Here is a 24,784-nt window from a genome sequence, read left to right on the forward strand (position 1 = left end):
GATGTCCTTGCAGTCCAAGGGACTCTCAAGAGGCTTCTCCACCACCACAGTTCAAAAGCATTAATTCTTCTGCCCTCAGATTTCCTTATAGTCCAACTCTCACATCCATACATGACTACTGGAAAAACTATAGCTTTGACTAGATAGACCTTTGTTGGCAAAGTAATGTCTCTGCCTTATTATTTAGGATTATTTAGGATTCTTCTTTATTTGACGTGTAAGTTCAGTCGCTTCAGTTGTATCCAACTCTTTGTGACCCAATGGACTGTATCCCTCCAGGCTCTTCTGTCCATGGGATTCTCCAGGCAAGAATACTGGAGTAGGTTGTCATTACCTTCTCCAGGGGATCTTCCGCACCCAGAGATGGAACCTGAGTCTCCTGCACTGCAGGCAGATTCTTGCCTGCTGAGCCACTGGGGAAGCCGTCTCTATTTGGACCTGTAAATAATTTGTTATAAAACAGAAAAAGTACTGACACTCTTTTAAATCTCAAAGAGGTGGAAATCACCTGAGACATTTGCAGGAATTGACTCATAACACCATAAATACCCAAAATATCCAAATCTTTTAGAAATACCATGATTGAAGACTTTTTCATTGTTGGCCTCTTCCAAAGAGAAGTAATTGATTTTTAACTGCGATTAGGATGGGATATCTGGATGAACATTTAAAAGTGCGTCAGACCTGACAAAGTGAGCTGTATTACAAGATCTCTGGTTGTATCTGCCGGTTTTTTAAGACAAATACTGGGAGACATCTAGCCGCCTGTTTGGATTCAGGAAGGCACGACTTGTTTCTACCCGTACTGACCACACGGGGGCGCTTAAGGCCTTTTCTGCGTAGTTCAGTCGCTCTCTTAAGACTCGTGGCAGCAGCTCCAGGACCAGAAGCACGTTTTAACCAAATGGGTGACCCTTCTTCTGACAAGACCACCAAATCTGGTCATTTGTAGCGGCCCGTGTCACTAAAAATCAGTGTCAATTTAAAGATACGTAGGAAGACAAGGCAGACATTGCAAAGATTGCCTTGTAGAAATGACCTGTGCGGAACAGGTCATCTTTGAAGCTGAAGAAAATTCATAAGTTCGTCCCAGACTGCGTATGTTCTGTTTTTACACGATCAGTAAGAAGAATATATTCCCAAGTTTGGAAGGGGGAAAAGACTCTATTTTAAAACGGTTCTTGAGCTCTTTTAAAACTTTTTTAAATTAAAATTTCCAACATGTACAAAGAAAACATTACAGTGAACCTCATGGGCCATTATTTATTCATGTAAATCCTCAGCAACTGTAATTATCAATACCAAGGCAATGGCACCCCACTCCAGTAGTCTTGCCTGGAAAACCCCATGGATGGAGGAGCCTGGTGTGCTGCAGTCCATGGGGTCGCGAAGAGTCAAACACGACTGAGCGACTTCACTTTCACTTTTCACTTTCATGCATTGGGAAAGGAAATGGCAACACTCCAGTGTTCTTGCCTGGAGAATCCCAGGGACGGAGGAGCCTGGTGGGCTGCTGTCTATGGGGTCGTAAAGAGTTGGACACGACTGAAGCGACTTAGCAGCAGCAGGGCAATCTTTTTTTAGCTACACTTTCTTCAGTGTTATTTTGAACCCAAATCCAGACCAAACCTTCTCATTTCATCTGAATATTTGTTATGTACCTCTGTAAGAGAATCATAATACTATCATTCTCAGTTCAGTTCAGTCGCTCAGTCGTGTCCGACTCTTTGCGACCCCATGAATCCGGCACACCAGCCCTCCCTATCCATCACCAACTCCCGGAGTTCACTCAGACTCGCGTCCATCGAGTCAGTGATGCCATCCAGCCATCTCATCCTCGGTCGTCCCGTTCTCCTGCCCCCAATCTCTCCCAGCATCAGAGTATTTTCCAATGAGTCAACTCTTCGCATGAAGTGGCCAAAGTACTGGAGTTTCAGCTTTAGCATCATTCCTTCCAAAGAAATCCCAGAGTTGATCTCCTTCAGAATGGACTGGTTGGATGTCCTTGCAGTCCAAGGGACTCGCAAGAGTCTTCTCCAACACCACAGTTCAAAAGCATCAATTCTTCAGTGCTCAGCTTTCTTCACAGTCCAACTCTCACATCCATACATGACCACAGGAAACACCATAGCCTTGACTAGACGGACCTTAGTTGGCAAAGTAATGTCTCTGCTTTTGAATATACTATCTAGGTTGCTCATAACTTTTCTTCCAAGGAGTAAGCGTCTTTTAATTTCATGGCTGCAATCACCATCTGCAGTGATTTTGGAGCCTCCCAAAATAAAGTCTGACACTGTTTCCACTGTTTCCCCATCTATTTCCCATGAAGTGATGGGACCGGATGCCATGATCTTTGTTTTCAGAATGTTGAGTTTTAAGCCAGCTTTTTCACTCTCCTCTTGTACTTTCATCAAGAGGCTTTTTTTTAGCTCCTCTTCACTTTCTGCCATAAGGGTGGTGTCATCTGCATATCTGAGGTGATTGATATTTCTCCTGGCAATCTTGATTCCAGCTTGTGTTTCTTCCAGTCCAGCGTTTCTCATGATGTACTCTGCATAGAAGTTAAATAAGCAGGGCAACAACATACAGCCTTGACGTATTCCTTCTCCTATTTGGAACCAGTCTGTTGTTCCATGTCCAGTTCTAACTGTTGCTTCCTGACCTGCATACAGGTTTCTCAAGAGGCAGGTCAGGTGGTCTGCTATTCCCATCTCTTGAAGAATTTTCCACAGTTTATTGTGACCCACACAGTCAAAGGCTTTGGCATAGTCAATAAAGCAGAAATAGATGTTTTTCTGGAACTCTCTTGCTTTTTCCATGATCCAGCAGATGTTGGTAATTTGATCTCTGGTTCCTCTGCCTTTTCTAAAACCAGCTTGAACATCAGGGAGTTCATGGTTCACGTATTGCTGAAGCCTGGCTTGGAGAATTTTGAGCATTATTTTACTAGCATGTGAGATGAGTGCAGTTTTGCAGTAGTTTGAGCATTCTTTGGTATTGCCTTTCTTTGGGATTGGAATGAAAACTGACCTTTTGCAGTCTTGTGGCCACTGCTGAGTTTTCCAAATTTGCTGGCATATTGAGTGCAGCACTTTCACAGCATCATCTTTCAGGATTTGAAGCAGCTCCACTGGAATTCCATCACCTCCACTAGCTTTGTTCATAGTGATGCTTTCTAAGGCCCACTTGACTTCACATTCCAAGATGTCTGGCTCTAGATTAGTGATCACACCATCGTGATTATCCGGGTCATGAAGATCTTTTTTGTACAGTTCTTCTGTGTATTTTTGCCACCTCTTCTTAATATCTTCTGCTTCTGTTAGGTCCAGACCATTTCTGTCCTTTATCGAGTCCATCTTTGCATGAAATGTTCCCTTGGTATCTCTAATTTTCTTGAAGAGATCTCTAGTCTTTCCCATTCTGTTGTTTTCCTCTATTTCTTTGCATTGATTGCTTAATAAGGCTTTCTTATCTCTTCTTGCTATTCTCTGGAACTCTGCATTCAGATGCTTATATCTTTCCTTTTCTCCTTTGCTTTTCACCTCTCTTCTTTTCACAGCTATTTGTAAGGCCTCCCCAGACAGCCATTTTGCTTTTTTGCATTTCTTTTCCATGGGGATGGTCTCCTGTACAATGTCACGAACCTCATTCCATATTTCATCAGGCACTCTATCTATCAGATCTAGGCCCTTAAATCTATTTCTCACTTCCACTGTATAATCATAAGGGATTTGATTTAGGTCATACCTGAATGGTCTAGTGGTTTTCCCTGCTTTCTTCAATTTCAGTCTGAATTTGGTAATAAGGAGTTCATGATCTGAGCCACAGTCAGCTCCTGGTCTTGTTTTTGTTGACTCTATAGAGCTTCTCCATCTTTTGCTGCAGAGAATATAATCAATCTGATTTCGGTGTTGACCATCTGGGGATGTCCATGTGTAGAGTCTTCTCTTGTGTTGTTGGAATTCTACCCAGATAATAAACATTAATTCCTTAATATTCCTGGATATCAAATGTCTAGTCAGTGATAACAGTTTCCTGATTTTGTTTTAAATTTTAAATTTTTTGTTTTAATCACAATCAAGCTAGAGTCCGTATGTTGTGATATATCTCTTATGATCTGTATGTCCTCTCTGTTGTTGTTGAATAAACTGGTTCTTTCATCCTGGAGAATTTCTCAGTTTTGATTTTGTTCTTGACTTCCAGCGGTATTGCTCCACATGTTTTCCTATCCCCTGTAATTCCTCCTGGAAGTTCAGAGTTATAGGCTTGGTTAGGTGCAAATTACCATAGTTGGATTCATTATTATTGAGCAGTTGCTAAGTAGTGATCCTCAAATTCTTTTTCTATTAGCTGAAGAGCTTCTGTAGAGACACTGTGCCCCTCATCCATCACATGGCTTGTTTAGGTTTGGATCATATGGAAAAGAGGATAAATGGTGACCAATAAGGTTTATATTGTTGCATCATTACAGATTTTAAACATATTTCATGTGTTTGTTCCAACCCATGGCAGTTGTTGTGTTATCTTTGCCAGGTGGGGGCTTATTTAGGTTGACTTCTGTCACGATCCTAGTCTTCCCAAGAGCTTCATTGCTATGTGGTAAAGTAAGGTGTCCCAGAATCATTTTGGACTCCTGGTTTCTTTGGTGAGAAATGGTATTTAAAGACCGTGAGATAGGTGTGCAAGGTGTTTTATGCTTTTTACTTCCTGAGAGTCATGAAAAGATTGGGCATCATCCACCTACTTGTAGAGGTAGGTTGCAAGATCCAGCCGCAGTGTGCCTTGTTCTGCCTGCATCTTTTTCTCTGTAGAGTCAGCCAGTACTGCTGGGATACTGCCATCAGCAAGGGACTGGGGACTTCTCCTGAGTCTAGGTATTGTGTGCACTTGCTTCCTCTTGGAACCCAGTGGAGACCATCTCAACTACAGATAGTAGCCTGACATGGTGGGAAGAAGCATAAGCATCTGGTTCACTGACAACCTAAATCCAGGTCAAGGCCAGCTATTACTAGCTCTGACCTATGGCCAAGTTAGTTAAACTCTTTGAGCCTCAGTCTCCTAGTCTGTAAAATGGAATGAATAGCATCTATCTAATACATTTTTAATGAGGATTAGAACAGATGATCTTTTCTAGCTTAGTGATAACCTGTAAAGAGCCTAGCACAGAGCCAGAAACACATTAATTTAGACTACTACCTCACACCCTAAAATAGTAAGTTGGGTGTGATCATTTTAACCCTAGATAGTAATTAGATACCATACTTCTAATTAAATCAAGCACCATACTGCTGTGAAAATAAACAATGAGGAAGAAGTCCAAACAAGGGAGCAGGTGAGCTGTTTACTGTTCTGGTGTTATCCATTAAATTAAGGTCTAGAACTTTTTCTGTCATTAGATACATTTGTTAAAGGTAAACACCTTTCCACTTCTCATCTCCAAACAAATTAATGGCAAGCAATAATAAACCTTCAGTTTATGAAATCAGGCCAGGGTCCGTTTCATAAGCATAAAGCTAAAATGTCATGTTCAGATGGAAGAGCACCAGAGACCAGTGGGTTTCCAAGAGTCTCCAAGAGTCTCCCTCTTTGTTCCTGTCTGGTCACGCTTACTCCTCTCTGAGAGGATGCCTTCTTCCACCTCTGCTTTATCTTTCTAGTTTGACCCAGTGCGGTAATTCCATACTTTCCAAAGTCCCATTCTTTTGACTCTATTTCTCACACTCATAAAATTTCCCAGAAGTAGGACTGGGACCATTGCTCGTGTAAATATCTCTGTATGAAACTAAGCCTGTGACCAGCACTCTTATGCCTTTTGAAAAAAGGAATCAAATATCTCAAAGGAAGAAATAGTGCTGGTAGAAATACTTTTGTTTATTTCATCATCAATATGCAAATAACATATTCTAAAAAGAAAGATATAAGCATCTGAATGCAGAGTTCCAAAGAATAGCAAGGAGAGATAAGAAAGCCTTCTTCAGCGATCAATGCAAAGAAATAGAGGAAAACAACAGAATGGGAAAGACTAGAGATCTCTTCAAGAAAATTAGAGATACCAAGGGAACATTTCATGCAAAGATGGGCTCGATAAAGGACAGAAATGGTCTGGACCTAACAGAAGCAGAAGATATTAAGAAGAGGTGGCAAGAATACACAGAAGAACTGTACAAAAAAGATCTTCATGACCCAAATAATCATGATGATGTGATCACTAATCTAGAGCCAGACATCTTGGAATGTGAAGTCAAGTGGGCCTTAGAAAGCATCACTACGAACAAAGCTAGTGGAGGTGATGGAATTCCAGTGGAGCTGCTTCAAATCCTGAAAGATGATGCTGTGAAAGTGCTGCACTCAATATGCCAGCAAATTTGGAAAACTCAGCAGTGGCCACAAGACTGCAAAAGGTCAGTTTTCATTCCAATCCCAAAGAAAGGCAATACCAAAGAATGCTCAAACTACCGCACGATTGCACTCATCTCACATGCTAGCAAAGTAATGCTCAAAATTCTCCAAGCCAGGCTTCAGCAATACGTGAACCATGAACTCCCTGATGTTCAAGCTGGTTTTAGAAAAAGCCAGAGGAACCAGAGATCAAATTGCCAACATCTGCTGGATCATGGAAAAAGCAAGAGAGTTCCAGAAAAACATCTATTTCTGCTTTATTGACTGTGCCAAAGTCTTTGACTATGTGGGTCACAATAAACTGTGGAAAATTTTGAAAGAGATGGGAATAGCAGACCACCTGACCTGCCTCTTGAGAAATCTGTATGCAGGTCAGGAAGCAACAGTTAGAACTGGACATGGAACAACAGACTGGTTCCAAATAGGAAAAGGAATACGTCAAGGCTGTATGTTGTTGCCCTGCTTATTTAACTTCTATGCAGAGTACATCATGAGAAACGCTGGACTGGAAGAAACACAAGCTGGAATCAAGATTGCCAGGAGAAATATCAATAACCTCAGATATGCAGATGACACCACCCTTATGGCAGAAAGTGAAGAGGAACTAAAAAGCCTCTTGATGAAAGTGGAAGAGGAGAGTGAAAAATTTGGCTTAAAGCTCAACATTCATAAAACGAAGATCATGGCATCTGGTCCCATCACTTCATGGGAAATAGATGGGGAAACAGTGGAAACAGTGTCAGACTTTATTTTTGGGGTCTCCAAAATCACTGCAGATGGTGATTGCAGCCATGAAATTAAAAGACGCTTACTCCTTGGAAGAAAAGTTATGAGCAACCTAGATAATATATTCAAAAGCAGAGATATTACTTTGCCGACTAAGGTCCGTCTAGTCAAGGCTATGGTGTTTCCAGTGGTCGTGTATGGATGTGAGAGTTGGACTGTGAAGAAAGCTGAGCGCCAAAGAATTGATGCTTTTGAACTGTGGTGTTGGAGAAGACTCTTGAGAGTCCCTTGGACTGCAAGGAGATCCAACCAGTCCATTCTGAAGGAGATCAACTCTGGGATTTCTTTGGAAGGAATGATGCTAAAGCTAAAGCTGCAGTACTTTGGCCACCTCATGCAAAGAGTTGACTCATTGGAAAAGACTCTGATGCTGGGAGGGATTAGGGGCAGAAGGAGAAGGGGACGACCAAGGATGAGATGGCTGGATGGCATCACGGACCTGATGGATGTGAGTGTGAGTGAACTCCGGGAGATGGTGATGGACCGGGAGGCCTGGCGTGCTGGGATTCATGGGGTCGCAAAGAGTCGAAGACGACTGAGTGACTGAACTGAACTGAACTGAAGACTCCTTATAACAGTCAAAATGAGTTCTCATAACTGTGGGGCTCCCACATGCTATGCATATGTCTGTTCACACTTACCTCACCCCACTGCATTCTTTGTTGAGTTAACTGAGAGCAAGGACTAGTTTTTTAATGTTAAGTGGCAGTGGTGTTACATGAAAGCTTAAAGATATTTCTTTGATGGTGGTCACTGAAATCTGTTAAGATTCCTTGCAAAAGACTTGTTTTCATTTTAACAATGACATACTTGAATTGTACAAAATTTAGAAAATGATGAGAAGAAAAAAGATGAATGATCATTTAATCACCTGTATAATACTGTGAATATTTAGTTTTCTTTCTATACATAGTGAAGTTTTAGAAACTATAGTTTGCACATTTTCCAATATAGTATTGTGTTTTTCTCAACCTCACATGATGTCATAGACATTTTGTTGGTAGTAATTATTAGGTGTGTGTCTGTTTAGTCACTCAGTTGTGTTTGACTCTGCTTCACCATGGACTGCAGCCTACCAAACTCCTCTGTTCACAGGATTCTTCTGCCAGAATACTGGAGTGGGTAGGCATTCCTTTTTTCCAGGGACTCTTCCTGACCCAGGGATCAAACCTGTGTCTTCTGCATTGCAGGTAGATTCTTTACCACCTGAGCCACTTACGGGCATGGGTTAGTTGCTAGGTCATGTCTAACTCTTGTGCCCCATAGACTGTAGTCCACCAGGCCTCTCTGTCTATGAAATTTTCCAGCTAAGAATACTGGAGTGGGTTACCATTTCCTTCTCCAACATAGGTATTACAACCATATTTAAATAACCGCACTGTTTTGGAAATTTAGATTGTTTCCTGTTTTTCTGATATAATAAATAGCACCATAACAAATATTTTAGTACATATAATTTTTAAATGAATTTTGAATTATTTCTCTAGGAAAAAGTTAAAGGTGTGGAATTTCTCTATAAAAGGATATGAATATTTTTATGAATGGTGACACATATAGTAAAATATTCATAAAAATTTTATATCACCTTATAGCCTCATCACTCATATGGTATGAATTATGTTTAATCACACTTTGGTGAAATATGGTTTATTTTTTAAAAACTCTTTTTATGATGATATTGGGAAAAATGGAATTGCATTTGATTATTGTTGAGGGTAAGCATTTTTTCATGATTTGTAGTTATGTTTCTTTAGGTTATAGAATGATGGATCTTGACTAGATCTTAGCAATCATCTTCTCCGGTGTCATTCATATTTTTTTTTATATGCAGTAGTATACATTTTTCAAAAGAAATTTTACACACTCCAATTTCTAGAACAGCTACAAATACAAGTGTTCTGGCTGGAGTGGGAGCGGAGGGTTCTGTAAGCCCTACCACTTAGTTGTCCTTCAACCCATGACACTGCTCCACAAAACCCTAGTCCTTGCAAAAGAGTTTGCAAATCACCCATCTGCCTCTAGCGTGATCTTACCCCCTTGGAAGATATCCCTGATGAGTCCTTGCAGAGGTAACTTGGTGACCTGTGGAGCCACAAGCCTGTGTGATCGAAGGAGCGAAGAGCTATGAGGGCTGCCAAGGACCACCTGCAAAATCTCACTGGGCAGGTAGGTGAGGAGAGGTATTGAGGATATGTGTGTGTGTGTGTAGAGCAGGTGATGGTGCTGGGAATATTTCTCCTGAGGGGAAGATGTAACCTTTCTCTTACAGGACGGGCTTTTACGTTACTGAACAGTACACCTGACATTGGTCTCTAAACATCTGTCTTACCAAGTTGGAACAACAAAGGGTGTAATGACTCACATTACAAAAGGACCATAGGGTCTCTTTAAGTGGCATCTTCTTGGGAGCTTATTTGCAGATCATTAAATACTTAATAGAGGGAGAAAGAAATAATTGATGTGTTCTAGGCCACTGGTGTTTAAGTAGCAATCGGATATAAAAACAAAGTGGATCTGAAGTTACACTGATTTATGTGTCTGATTTTGAAATATTGCCTTTTACTGGCTAAGGAGCTAAAGAATGAAACCAGGCAATTTAATATCTAGGGACCTGCCAATTAAAAGTTGTCTCTGCAACCCATACCCACCTGCTGGTGTTGTCCCTGTGATGCATCTCACAGGGCATGCTAGTCTCCTGGGGCACATTCTGATTCAGAAGCTCTGGGGAGGGAATGGGGCACCTTCATTTCTGACAAGCCCCCAGGTGGTACCAATGGTGTTGGTTTCAGGACCACACCTTCAGTAGGGAGAGTCTAGGGAACCTTTCAACAAATCAGTAAGAAGGTTGAAATATCCTCCATTGATCCCCTATTGGAACAAATTAGGACTCCTTTATCCCCCCTACCAATAATAGCATTCAAAAATTAGAATCAAAAATTAGAAACAGATACCGCTGACCAACAGACTGATCAATAAACTAACCACAAACAGACACCCCAGCAAGCTCTTCTGCTTCTTACAAGGCTCTCATGCTCTTGACCAAATCCCACGTTCATACTTGTCATCTCTTCTCCTCATGGGTTCAATACAAGTGACTCATGAGCCGAAGAGCCACTTCATGAGCATATATGGAGCATACTGTGTAGTTCTGTGGTTTTTCAACCTTTTGGATTATTCTCAGTTATAGAAGGATGTCTTCTTGTAGGATGTTTTTGAGCATTCCTGGTCTCTACTCATTAGATGGCAGTAATATTTCAGCCCCCCCTCACCCCCTTTGCTGTTCCTGACAATCAAAAATGCCCCTGGGGGAATCCCTGGTTGAGAACTTTTGCCCTAGACTGTGCATGGCTTGGGGAACAAACAGAAGAAACTTTTGAGTGGAGCAAGGAAGAAAGCAATATTTTTGTTTTTTTTAATTGGGGGATAATTTCTTTACAATATTGTGTTGGTTTCTGCCATACATCAACATGAATCAGCCATAGGTATACATATGGTGTACATAAGTATAGCCATAAGTATACATATCCTCTCCCTCTTGAACCTCCCTCCCACCTCCTACCCTATCCCATCCCTCTGAGTTGTCGCAGAGTACTGGTTTGAGCTCCCTGAGTCATAGAGCAAATTACCACCGCTATCTATTTTACACGTGGTAATTTATGTGTTTCCACGCTACTCTCTCAATTTATCCCACTCTCTCCTTCCCTCACTGTGTCCAGAAGTCTGTTCTCTCTGTCTGCGTCTCCATTGCTGCCCTGCAAATAGGTTCATCCTACTATCTTTCTAGATTCCATATGTGTTTGCATGCTCCTGTTGCTCAGTTGTGTTGGATGCTTTGGGACTGCAGGGACTGTAGCCCACCAGGCTCTTCTGTCCATGGGGTTTTCCAGGCAAAAACACTGGAGTAGGTAGCCATCCCAAGGGATCTTCCTGACTCAGGGACTGAACCTGGGTCTCCTGTATTGCAAGTGGATTCTTTACCATTTGATTCTTTACCAGGGAAGCCCAGATTCCATATATATATGTGTTAGTATGTGGGGTTCATTTTTTCTTTCCAACTTACTTCACTCTGTAAATAGGCTCTAGGTTCATTCATCTCATTAGAACTAACTGAATGCATTTTTATGACTGAGTAATATTCCACTGGGGCTTCCCAGGTGGCACTAGTGGTAAAGAACCCACCTGCCAACGCAGGAGACATAAGAGACACGGGTTTGATCCCTGGGTTGGGAAGATATCCCGAAGGAGGGTGTGGTAAGCCACTCCAGTATTCTTGCATGAAGAATCCCCATGGATAGAGGAGCCTGGTGGTCTACAGTCCATGCGGTCGTAAAGAGTCGGACATGACTGAAGTGACTTAGGACAAACACACAATTTTCTGCTGTGTATCTGTACCACAACTTCTTATCCATTCATCTGTCGATGGACATCTAGGTTGCTTCCATGTCCAGGCTATTGTGAATAGTGCTGCAATGAACATTGGGGTACATGTCTTTTTCAGTTATAGTAGAAAGCAACATTTTTGATTGTTGAGTCTTCAGTGTCGACAAAGTCAACGAGGAGGTGCTGGGTTCTCTGCTTCAGACACTGCAGAATAAGGGCCAGAGCTCGAAAATCTTGGCTGCCATCTTCCAAACTGTGTGGGTGTGTCTCATTGGTGGAACTCAAAGCATTTTCCAAACCTTACTTGCAAGTGTGTTCAGGAAATCTGGTGGTTAGTTTTTCATGTCTGCAGTGAAGGAAGCTCTCTAGAAGAGTGTGGAGTGGATGTAGATTATGTCAGCTCCACTGCTCCCAGTCCATCCTGAAGGAGATCAGCCCTGGGTGTTCTTTGGAGGGAATGATGCTAAAGCTGAAACTCCAGTACTTTGGCCACCTCGTGCGAAGAGCTGACTCATTGGAAAAGACTCCAATGCTGGGAGGGATTGGGGGCAGGAGGAGGAGGGCACGACAGAGGATGAGATGGCTGGATGGCATCACCGACTCGATGGACGTGAGTTTGAGTGAACTCCGGGAGTTGGTGATGGACAGGCAGGCCTGGCGTGCTGCGATTCATGGGGTTGCGGAGAGTTGGACACGGTGGAGCACCTGAACTGAACTGAACTGAACTGAACTCCTCCCCTAAACCTCAGAATTCCCTGGGAGCAGCTACCCCTGGAGTAATAGTACTTTGGTTAAGTGGAAAGGCCCACTAGAACTTTTTGTAGTAGCAGGATTATTCTCCTGAATAACTTTAACATGATTATTTGCTTCTTCACTACCAACATAAGTAAGATTAGTATCAATAGGGAAATATACAAGGCCTATACTCTCACCAGGCCTGTCTTATGGTTGATTGTTAATGATTACAAAATGAGCAGAAATTCTATTGATAGAATAGCCTTTCAATAGAGGACCTCAAGAAAGATTAATAATCATAGTTCTGCTTATAGATGCTACCTCTGTTCCAGGGGCTGTTTAAGGACTTGTTTCTATATTAACTTACTTGAGTCTCACAACAATACCCCAATAATAGCTTTTACAGATGAGAAAACTAAGGCCCTGAGGCCCTAAGTGTCTTTCCCAAGGTTACCCAACCAGGAAATGTCAGGGCTAGGATTCCAACTCATGGAATTCTGATTACAGAGTCTGTTTTTAATAACTAAACTGTAACTAGGATTCCATTAGGTATAGTCTTGTTATTTATGAATGTAATGGGGTCACGAAGAGTTGGACATGACTGAGGCGACTTAGCAGCAGCAGCAGCAGGAGCAATGTGGTCCCAACAGGGAGACTATGAAAAAATGTAGAAGTATGTCAATTCAAGATCTTCACAGCTTGTGAAAAGACAATTCGATTAAGTGATATAGTGGCTTGAATGGGGTAGCAGGTTTTCACTAAGAATTCAGTCAGATGAAACTTGAATCTGAGACAGGTTCTCTATGATGCCAACCCCTTCACTATGGTATGAATTCCTCACTATAATCTGTGCTAAGTCACTTCAGTCATGTCTGACTCTGTGCAACCCTCTGGACTGTAACCGGCCAGGCTCCTCTGTCCATGGGGATTCTCCAGGCAAGAATTCTAGAGTGGGTTGCCATGCCCTCCTCCAGGGGATCTTCCCAACCTGGGGATTGAACCTGTGTCTCCTGTGGCTCCTGAACTGGCAGGCGGGTTCTTTACCACTAGCGCCACCCGGGAAGCCCCACTATAATTTGAACCTATGATTAAAAGTGGCCCACTAGTGTCATTGGCTGGTATTTAGTCAACTTCTTGCCTGATATCCCCACCCACCTGCAAAGCCTCAAATACAAAGTCTTAGAAGAAACTGCAAAATCTCAGTGTGTAATTAACAGAAAAGCAGATGGGTTAGGAAAGGATGGAAAACTCATACCCTTTCTCCGAATTAGGAGCCTAAGTTTTTCCGTATGAAAGAAAAAAGAATCAAATGGAATAGTTTGAACAATAATGTATTTCAACACTTTTGTGTTTCATCCTCTGCTCTCTTCTTTTAGAAACTTCTGGATGAGTTTCCCCATTGAAAGATCAAAACAGCAGAGCAATTCTTAATAGCAACTATGAAGTCGATGTATTTCACAATAGACTCTTTAGTGCTGGCTGTAAATGCTTCTCAGAATATTTCTTGATTTACTTATGCAAAGGCATGCCTTCAACTTTGAAAACTTCAATCTTGAAGACAGAGCTAAATCGATATATTGCTCATGAAGAATTCAGAATAGGAACATATCCATTTGGCTTAGAATGTCATTGTTTTTTGGGAAGAAATGATTCATATCTATTTTATAGATTCTGAAAACTTCTAACTATAGAACTGGTTTTTGTGAGCAAAATAAGCAAATGTATTCATTGGAAAAAACTAAACAATGGAATGAAAATATTGATATATAAATACTCTTGTTATAAAAAGTAAATAATTATGTTTATAAATATGTGCCTACTCCCTCACTGAAATTGTGAAAACGCGTGTCTTCTATGTGTGTACATTTCGGTTTCATTCCTGATATCAGGGCTGGCTCTCGGCTCAGCCTTTCTAAGACATAGGGGGCAGAGTGGTGCCTCAGATACTTCGTGTCTTTTGCCTCATCTGGGTTTTGAATTCTTAATCTTTAAAAGGAGGGATTAAAAATAGCCTCAGAAGGATGTCTTGGCACTCATGGGATATTGTTCAGTGGTTTAAAACCTGGTTCACTCTTCAGAAATAGCCCCCGTTGGTGGTAAGAGCAGCTGAAGCCCTGGGATGACTCCACTCACAGTTGTCCAAGCAGTCCCCACTGAGGGCATTTAGATGGCACAGGCTTTTTCTCAGAGCAAACGTACTTAACCCCGGATAAGAGGCCAAACCTTCATTTTTTTTCTGTCTGTGCGATGGCAGGATTCAGCGTTCCTCTGAGGATTCAGAGGCTGGGGACTTAGCACACACCTAACTCACAGAGCACAGTGCTCAGTACAATGGGAAGAAGGAAGAGCCACTGCTAATCATTAACAGCACGAAAGTGCATCCTTGATCAGCAAGACTGAAAGGGGGCCCAGGGCTCTGGTGAGCAATCTCATGGCTCCCTTTCCCAGAATTTTTCACTCGTTTGGTTGGGGTTGTCGCTCCCTCCCCAGCTTCTCCTTGGATTAGATGCCCACTATCTTAGGGTGATTCGTTCCCTTGCTCCTCCTGCCCCTACCCTTTAAGAGAGAGTCTCAGGGCTTTAACTCTTGCTCTAAGCACTGTTTTTGACAACAGCACACAGGTTGCCTGTAACCGCATCATCCAGGGCACTTAGGAAACTGAGGTTCTTTGGCCCCAGCTAAGACTTGGATCAGGTTCTTATTTTAATAGACTATAATTTCTTAAATTTTCTTTTTATTGTTATTTTATTTTAAAAAATTTAATCAAAGTATAATTGGTTTACAATGTTGTGTCAGTTTCAGGCGTCCAGCACAGTGATTCAGTTATAAGTATATATATTCGTATTCCTTTTCATATTCTGTCCCTTATAGGTTGTTACAAAATATTGAATATAGTTCCCTGTGCTATACAGTTGGTCCTTGTTGGTGACCTATTTTATAAATATGAGTGTGTACATTTAACAAACTCGAGTTGATTTTTAGTGCCCCAAACTTTAAGATTCAATGCTCTAGGTATGACTAATTCCTCAGCTTTAAATATAAAAATATGCTTAAAAGGGATACATCGGTTTAGCTAAAAAAAAGTGCCCCTTAAATTCCACATTTCAAGCATTAGGAAGAAAGCCGGAGAGACAGGAGAGTGAGATACTGTGGGGCTCTGGAAATTCTACTCAAGTCATTATTCCCCTTCTTCACCTACTTGCAAGACTGACTTCACTAGCCCCAGTGATTCTTGCACCCTCCTCCCCCTGACAGGCCATTTTGCAAGTCAGAGTGACCTCTTTGGAAATAAGTTATTCAGAAGTGACAAACTCAGGGTTGGGAACTCATGTACACCTGTGGTGGACTCATGTCAATATATGGCAAAACCAATGTAGTATTGCAAAGTAAAAAAATAAAATTTAAATAAAAAAAAAGAAGTGACAAATTTTTCAGAAGACATAATTCAAAATCTTTGGGCAGAGATGGGGTGTGGAGAAATGACCAGATTAAAGCCTAACTTTTAATTGGAGAATGCTAACTTAAAAGTTTGGAAAATAAAAAGATGTTGAATTGTGTGTGAGTGTGTATGTGTGGTATGCATGTGTGTACAAGTGTGTATGAGTGATAGGTGTGAATATGAGTGTGTTGCGTGTGTGTATATAGTATGTGTGTATGTGGGGGGTGTGTATGTGGTATGCATATGTGTACAAGTATGTGTGAGTGACAGGTGTGAATATAAGTATATTGTGGTGTGTGTGTAGTATGTGGTGTGTGTGTGTATGTGGAGTGTATGTTTATATGAGGTATGAATGTGGCTGTGTGTGTATGTGTCTGTGCGTGTATGTAGGTTATATATGTGGCTGTGCATATATGTGGGGTGTGTATGTGGCCGTGTGGGTATGTGTCTGTGTGTGTATGTGGCCGTGCCTGCATGTGGGGTGTGTATGTGGCCGTGCGTGCGTGTGGGGTGTGTATGTGGCCGTGCGTGCATGTGGGGCGTGTATGTGGCCGTGCGTCTGTGTGGGGTGTGTATGTGGCCGTGCGTCTGTGTGGGGTGTGTATGTGGCTGTGTGTGGCAGATTTTGACCTCTGCTGAAACAGCAGTTCAGGTGATGGAAGTCTTCTGTTCAACTATGAAACAGATTGTTTTCCTCCCAATCCCTTGCACATTGCCAGACCTCTGAGCCAGGATCACTATCTCCACTGTGATAAACACTGTAAAGCTGACAGATTCCCGAAATGAACTTTATCTTGGGCTCTTATTTACTATTAATATAAATTCGTAAGAAAATTACTCGAGAACATAATCTGTGCTCAAAATACCTCAACTGGACTGAGTTGTGGGATGGAAGAGATGATTTGAGTGTTAAATCTGCAAAAATATATCATGTCTTTTTTAAAAAGAGTTTTATTTTAGAAGCAGCTCAGGAAACATCAGTAGCATTTTCTCCCCTGGCCAATGTCTACTTGTTCTTTTTCCTTTGGCTTTTCTGTCTGATCCATTACCTGTCATTCCCGGGATTGCTAATCCAGCAGATACTTGCTGTTGCTGAGTCTAAGCTCCTTCTACTCATTGCAGGACAGGCCAGTAAACTGGGAGACAAAGTGTAGGGACAAGGAATAGCAACTTTATTTGGAAAGCCAGAAGTCTGAGAAGATGGCAGACTAATATCCCAAAGAACCATCCTACCTGGACCTGGATGCTAGTTTCTTTTATAAAACAAAGAGAGGGGGAGATGAGGAGGTAAAGTAAAGAGACCCTAAATTTTGCAAATATCTCCTGATTTCACTAGCCTCAGAGAGGGGATATGTTAATTTCTTCTTTCCTGCAGCCATTCACAGGTGATCAGGGTCAGGATATTTTCCTGAGAGTTGAACAAAGATATTTTAGGTTAATATTCATGCAGCGGGCAGGCCATTTCCTGAGACAGGCCATTATGTGTGCTTATAGCTATGTGAGGTGAAAGTTGCTCAGTCCTGTTCGACTCTTTGCAACCCCATGCAGTGTACAGTTCATGGAATTCTCCAGGCCAGAATACTGGAGTGGGTAAGCCTTTCCCTTCTCCAAGGGATCTTCCCAACCCAGGGATTGAAGCCAGGTCTCCCGCATTGCAGGCAGATTCTTTACCAGCGGAGCGACAAGGGAAGCCCAAGAATACTGGAGTGGGTAGACTATCCTTTCTCCAGTGGATCTTCTGGACCCAGGAATCGAACCGGGGTCTCCTGCATTGTAGATGGATTCTTTATCAACTGAGTTATCAGGGAAGCCCAGACAACATCATATTAGTGATTAACTTAAAATAAAAGAAACAGAAAGCAAAGGCTGAAGTAAAAGAGCAGATCTAATATGGAGTCGGATTTGTTCTTCCCTATTACATTGCCATCCTAAAGATCCAGAGGCCTTGGAGACAGACCTCCAAGTGGAATATATGGGACTCTTCTTAGGCAAAAAAATAAGGACTCTCAGCCAGCAGAGGGAGCTTTCTGTCCAAACTGAACTGCCTCTGAATTTGCTGCGTGGATCTGTAGTCTCTCCCTTCTAAAACTTTAGAAGGAATTTTCGGGCAGCCTGGCTGAACTTGAAATCAAGCCTGGCTTGGTGCATCAGATGAATAACCTTTGTAATTCTGGATCTGAGGCATGTGTGCAAACTTCTCACCAGCACCTTCCATGTGGTGATTTGATGTTGAGAGAGAACGCATAAGACTTCAGGTTACCTTCCCCAATCCTGCCCTCGTTATGAAACTATGGTGTGAGATTGGACTCTCCATGAACTTTCTTGTTCTTTGTTCCTTCATTTATAAAACGAGGCTGCTACAGCCATGTGGTAAGATAAACAATGACCTCAGCAACAGAATACAGCTCTGTGTTAGAGCCAAAACCAGGGTCAGAGAATCACAGCTTCTTGAAGCTGGAAAGAGATGGGAGGGGGCACCTAATCCAGCCCCCATCTCAGGAGGTGGAGCAGCTTCCAGGATGGGCAGCCAGTTTTCGCTTGGCAGCCAGCCCAGGACTTGGGATGGTAGCCTATTGTTATCCAGGATATTGGGTTTCTGCAGCCTTGTGTGTGTGTGATTTTGAGGGGCTACAGTTTTGGACTCTGGGACAGGGAAAATGAGCTCTCTGATGTGGCTGATGCGTGACCCCCAGGGCCTCCCATGAAACAACACCATTTCAACTTTACTCTGTTTCTACTCCATCTGCAGAGTTCACTTGTTTTATGTGCTCATTCATTCAGCAAATACTTTTAAGTTGTTCTTGAGTATCAGTTGCTGGACTCTATAGTGGGCTGTCACCATGAGGCATCATTGCTTTTGCACAGCTTACAAAGAAGGCTGGAGTGAACGCAGCCCATCTGACCTTCTTACATTTTTGCCTGCTTCCATGTCCATGGGTGTGGTGTTCTGTCTGAATGTCCATCCTGCACTTTGATGCCTAGTGAGTTTCTGTTTCATTTATTTTCCATTTTGTGTAATTCACCAAATATTCTCAACCATATTGGAGTGTGCATGTCCTGGCCCTTCAGGCTTGAGTGGGGTCACGTGATTAGTTCTGGCCAGTGACCTGCAAGTGTGGTGGGTTTTGCTTCCAGGTCAGAGCATTGACCATGGCTTCCAGACTCTCTAAACAAGAGTTCTGGAGAAGGAATGGTGGCTGGTCCTCTGCCTGGTGCCCTTAGTGACTCTACAAAGCACAACATCCTGCTGACCATGTGTTGAAAATGAGAAAAAATTGACCACTGGGCTGTTTCTTAACCAGGATCCTAATCCAACCGATTACCCTTATCAAAGAAGCAGTTTGTCTCCTGCTTTCTCTCTGGGCTAATCAATGGGATAAACTCATTTACCTATTCATGAATTCAAAACTAGGTAGTGAGCATCTCCTAGGTGTCAGGTACAGTTCAGAGGATGCAGTGTGAACACAGTCAGTAACTGGCCCCTTATAGAGCTTACCTTCTAGTGTAGAAGAAGAGGTGGCATTATAATAGTGTCCAGATAAAAACAGAAACACAGGGACTTCCCTGGCAGCTCAATAGGTTGAGACTTTGCTTTCCAGTGCAGATGGTATGGGTTGAATTCTTGGTCTGGGAGCTAAGATGCCACATGCCTCATGGCCAAAAAGCCAAAACATGAAACAGAATCAATATTGTAATGAATTCAATAAAGATGGTCCTTGTAAAAAAAAACAAAACAAAACAAAAAACCCACAGAAGCACAAAGCCCAGTAGGGTTTGTAGTTAATGAGACTATTCCTGAAAAACCCTGGCATTTCAAAGTGTTGTGCACAAGATGTGTGGATGACAGCACCTACCAGAAGCCCTCCAGCTGTCATCCAAGTGGACTGTGCTCAAAGGAAACCTCACAAAAGACCGGGAGGCTGAGCGCATATGAACTTCTTGGGTACCACTGTTGAAGATTTCGAGGTATCATATCACATGAGGAAGCACCCGAGGCTCCCCAAAGTAGTCTTGTGAATTCCAAGACCGAGGAGGTTCTCCTCATGTGTCTGCTTCCCCAACTCCTGTTCTCACTCAGCTCCATCTGGCCTTTTCTTTTGCCACATGGGCAGGGTCAAGAGTTAGTAGGAAACAAAAACAGTCTCAGAGGGAATGGGGGGGTCCGTCAATAAAAGGTGGGGTTGTCCCCCTTTCCTCAGGCATGAAGAGGAGAATCAAAATCACAGAGAATGATTGCTACTGTTATTTAGAGGTGTTCTCAGGTGGACTGGTTTTTAAAAAATTTTTAATTGGTGTATAGTTGCCTTACCATGTTGTCTTCATTTCTGCACACAGCACAGTGAATCAGCTGTGTGTATACACATGTCTCCTTTTTATTGGATTTCCGTTCCATTTAGGTCACCACGGAGCATTGAGTAGAGGTCCCTGAGCTACACAGTAGGTTCTCAATAGTTGTTTATTTTATGCATACTATCGATAGTGTTTGTATGTCAATCCCAATCTCCCAATTCATCCCACCCTCCCTTCCCTTTTGGTGTCCATCTGTTTGTCCTCTGTGTCTGTGTCTCGATTTCTGTGTTTCAAATAAGATCATCTACACCAGTTTTTTCAGATTCCATATATATACGCATGTGTTAATAGATGATATTTGTCTTTCTCTCTGACTTTGCTTTGCATGACAAATCCTCTGCTTTCTAGTCTATGTGGTCACTTGCCCTCTTTGAGCCTCAATATCTTCCTATAATATGGGAATACTAGCTATCTTACAGTATCACTGTGAAGGTTGGAAGCAGTAGGCAGGGTGCCTGACCACATGCGAAGCACTCCTTGATAGCTGTTGTTTTATGGAAGTAGGACAGTTTTCTCCAAGGGTGTTAGAATCTGTTGTCTCAACTGAAGGGAATGGTGGAAAGGCACTCACACTGTTGCAATTCCCCCAAATTAGATAGATGCACATGGTCTGCAAAATATGACTTTCTTGTTATTAGGCCACTATGGTTCTATGTTGATATATCTACTTTCTCCTGAACATCAACTTTTCTATTTCAAATAAAGAAACATCTGTAAGGGTGAAGTCTGATTGAGCAGAGAAGGGGTGAGCCCATTAAATACCTGCGTCATGGGGGCTCTGAATGCCAAGTTCTGAGTTTTATTTGGAGCTCATGTATTAAGAAATACTTCTAATGGAACAAACTCACAGATACAGAGAATAGACTTGCTATTTCCAAGGAGGAGGTGGGGTGGAGGAGGGATGGACTGGGAGTTTGGGATTGTTGCTGTTCAGTTGCTCAGTCATGTTCAACTCTTTGTGACCCCATGGACTGTAGCCCGCCAGGTTTCTCTATCCATGGAAATTCTCCAGGCAAGAATACTGGAGTGGGTTGCCATGCCCTCCTCCAGGGGATCTTCCCAACCCAGGGATGGAACCCAGGTCTCCTTCATTACAGGTGGATTCTTTATTGTCTGGGCCACCAGGGAAGCCCAAGAATACTGGAGTGGGTAGCCTATCCCTTCTCCAGGGGATCTTCCTGACCCATGAATCAAACCGGTGTCTACTGCATTGCAGGCAGATTCTTTACCTGCTGGACTACCAGGGAAGCTCCACTATCTCCCTAAGTTTGCTCAAACTCATGTTCATTGAGTCAACGATGCTATCCAAGTATCTCATCCTCTTTTGTTCCCTTCTTTGCCCTCAATCTTTCCCAGCATCAGGGTCTTTTCCAGTGAGTCAGCTTTTGCCATCAGGTGGCCAAAGTTATTGGAGCTTTAGCTTCAGCATCAGTCCTTCCAATGACTATTCAGGACTGATTTCGTTTAGGATTTACTGGTTTGACCTTGGTGTCCAGGGGGCTCTCAAGAGTCTTCTCCAGTAAAACAATTCAAAAGCATCAGTTCTTAGGTAGTCAGCCTTCTTTATGGGCCAACTCTCATATCTGTGCATGACTATTGGAAAAACCATTGCTTTGACTATACAGAATTTTGTTGGCAAAGAGATGTCTCTGCTTTTAAATACACTGTCTAGGTTTTTCATAGCTTTTCTTCCAAGGAGCAAGTGTCTTTTAATTTCATGGCTGCAGTCACCATCCACAGTGATTTCAGAGCCCGCAAAAATAAAATCTGTCACTGTTTCCACTTTTTCCCTATCTATTTACCATGAAGTGATGGCACTGGATGCCATGATCCTAGTTTTTTTGAATGCTGAGTTTTAATCTAGTTTTTCCACTTTCCTTTTTCACTTTCAAGAGGCTCTTAGTTTCTCTTCACTTTCTGCAATTAAAGTGGTATCATCTGCATGTCTGAGGTTATTGATATTTCTCCCAGCAGTCTTGATTCCAGACTGAGTCATCCAGACTGGCATTTCATATGATGTACTCTGCATGGAAGTTAAATAAGCAGCATGACAATATACAGTCTTGATGTACTCCTTTCCCAATTTTGAACCAGTCCATTGTTTCATGTTCAGTTCTAAATGTTGCTTCTTGTCCTGCATACAGGTTTCTCAGAAGGCAGGTAAAGTGATCTGACGTTCCCATCTCTTTAATAATTTTCCAGTTTGCTGTGATCCACACAGTCAAAGACTTTAGTGTAGTCAATGAAGCAGAAGTAGATTTTTTTTTGGAATTCCCTTGCTTTTTCTATGATCCAGCAATGTTGGGATTAGCAGATGCAAACTATTAAATATTGAATGGATAAGCAATAAAGTTCTACTGTATAGCACAGGGAAATATATTCAATATTCTGTAATAAGTCATAGTGGAAAAATATGAAAAGGATACATATATATATTTATAACTGAATCACTTTGCTGTACAGCAGAAATTGACACATTGTAAGTCAACTATACTTCAATAAAATAAATTAAAAAAAACCCCAAACTTTGGTATTAATGGCTTTAAAAGTAAAGTCACTAGCCATTCAAGTGAAAAAGGAAATGCTTCTAATTGTATTTATTTGTTGGTAACTTAGGGAGCTTAACATCTAGTCCAAGTATTGAGACCTATGTCACCTGCAGTTGTTGGCTCTTAGGAACTGACATAAGCCTGGAAGGTGTAGGCTGTGGGCAAGACCTGTAGGCTGCCCCTTCTCAAGAACACAAACTGGTTAAGTTTATTCTGTGCGGAAGGTATCCTAGATTCCAAATTCTTAAGCAAGCATCCTTCTGATCAGAGTTCAAGGTAGTTTATGCATGAAAGCAACATTGGCCATTTGCTGTTTCTGTTTAAGGTGTTGGTTAAGGAAAGAAGGCCACCTTATACTTATATTCATTATATTACTTATAAGGAATGGGCACATTATACTGTAGTAGTCATTGCTTTCTAGAAAATGATTCTTTTTTTTTTACACGTGACATGAGACTGTGTGTAGGTGTCGGCCTTTGGTTTTTAGATAATGAGTAATAAGAGATACTAAGTCAATTCAATGCTTTCTGTTATCACTCTGATGGAGTGTTGGATATTATTGCTGTAATGCCCTTAAAATAACTGAGTGAAAAATGAAAAACCATTTTTTGTTCAACTATAGCCAGTTTACTTCCTTATAAAAAAATGTAGTTTCTTTTTTTTTTATTAGGCTACAAAACCATTTCAAGCAAATGAAAACCAAATGTATACCCCAAAAGCCCATGTGTCTTTTCAAACTTATGTCAGTGGTCCACACCTTTGGTCTCTAGAGCAAAGAGCAGCCAAGTCCCCCTCTTTTTTTTTGTGCCTTGAGGAAGGAATAAAAACATACCTTTTGAGAACAGGCTTGTGTCATTGTATTAAATAAATTATGTATTAAAATAGCCCCAAACATTTTGAACAAAATCATTTCAATGTTGGTTAAAAGCTACCCGGATAATAAATACATGCTCATTAAGCTCCAAATACTTACTATGGAAGAGAACATTTGTTTATAGAGGTTAATCTTGTTTTTTAATAGTCCTAAAATTTGAATATCTCTGATTTCTTAAAGTCAGTTGACCAAGAGCCTATGAATCTCTTAATCATCAGTGCTAATGGAATTTAATGCTATAAAATGACAATTTCCACTTTAAGTCAGTAGGAACTATTTAGATACCACAAGCATCTATGGAGGTGACCAGAATGGCAAGCAATCAAGGCAAAGAATTAGATGCTACAGATGCATACCCAGAGTCAAACCCACAGCCACATGCCCAGGTACCCAACTTGTAAGGCTAAGTTTAATTCATGGTAAACATCAGATAGTTTCAAAAAAATTGTTTTCCAAATTGAGAAAAATGGCATTCGGTGGGAAAGATTTTGAAGAAAATATCTTTAATTTTCTTGTATATTATTCCTCGAACCCTCCTTGCCCTCTTTTACAAGGCTGAACTCACATAATGTTATCTTCTTGGCAAGCTAGGCCACTGTGGCACACACAGTGTAATCAATAAATGAGCAGTTAAGTGTCCTATTACAGAAGGAAGCAGGCTTGGCTATAATCCAACAAGAGTTTTCCCTGTCCTCTGTATTTATGCGACTTCATGTTATACTTATTCACATTAGGCTTAATAAAGGCTAAAAGAGGTGCCAAAGAATAGATTTGTTGAATACTCGATGCCTGTTTCTCTCGCCATTAAAACATCAGCTCGGATTAGGAGGAACACTGTCTCTAGCAGGACCCAGAGCTGGAAGTAGCATTCGGTGGGTGGATGTCAAGTTCGCAGATGTAATCTTTGAACAACAGAAAATCAAATGAGCTGAAGTTGGACCAAACTAGATGCAGGCCTCCAAGCTCAACAAAACGAGCTGTAAAGAAGCAGTTGTACTACAGAGGCAAAGGAATCCAAAAGTTATCCATCTGATGGTGAATTTAATAGGACTCTCCCAGCCTCCTCTATGCATCATCTTGAAGCTAACATCCCTTTCCCCTAAGAGGAGGAAATTGTCTCAGCACGAGTGCTGTAAAGGAATGCAAAGAGCCTGACAATCTGTCAGAGCCTTCGACATGCAGCATCTAGAAGGTCAACGGTCTAGGAAGCAAGGTACTCAGGCCCCAGGCTCTTCCACTCCATTTATCTATTTACCCAGAGATAGTGCAATC

Source organism: Capricornis sumatraensis, chromosome 5 (genome assembly GCF_032405125.1).
Source record: "Capricornis sumatraensis isolate serow.1 chromosome 5, serow.2, whole genome shotgun sequence".
Taxonomy (NCBI): domain Eukaryota; kingdom Metazoa; phylum Chordata; class Mammalia; order Artiodactyla; family Bovidae; genus Capricornis; species Capricornis sumatraensis.